We start from the raw sequence: 595 nt of genomic DNA on the forward strand, positions 1-595 counted from the left end.
GCCAGTCTGTGCTTCCTCCAGGGTGTGATTTTTCTTCTGCTGTTTTTTGATTCTGTTTTTAATTTTTATATTTTTTTTCGTGACTCCACATGATCATGTACCTAAAAAAAAACAAAATAACAATAGAATAAAATAAAAATTAGATAAATAAAATTGGGTTGCCTCCCAACAAGCGCTTCTTTAATGTCAATAGCTTGACAGTGGCTCTCATGGAGCCACAAAGGTGATCAGGTCAATGTTGTATAGTCCCAACTCCAAACTTAGAGTTTGGATATGGGGTCTTAACACCAAACTCTAAGTTTGGTTGTGGCCTCCCAACACCAAACTTAGAGTTTGACTGTGGGGGCTCTTCTTGACTCTGAACTGAGAGAAGCTCTTCATGCTTACTCTCTTTTGTCACAGAGGGATGGCCATGTGCCTTAAACACAAGGTAGTCCCCATTCAATTGAAGGACTATTTCACCTCTGTTGACATCTATCACAGCTCCTGCTGTGGCTAGGAAAGATCTTCCAAGGATAATGCATTCATCCTCTTTCTTCCTAGTGTCTAAGATTATGAAATCAACAGGGATGTAAAGGCCTTCAACCTTTACTAA

Source organism: Arachis duranensis, chromosome 2 (assembly GCF_000817695.3).
Source record: "Arachis duranensis cultivar V14167 chromosome 2, aradu.V14167.gnm2.J7QH, whole genome shotgun sequence".
Lineage (NCBI taxonomy): Eukaryota > Viridiplantae > Streptophyta > Magnoliopsida > Fabales > Fabaceae > Arachis > Arachis duranensis.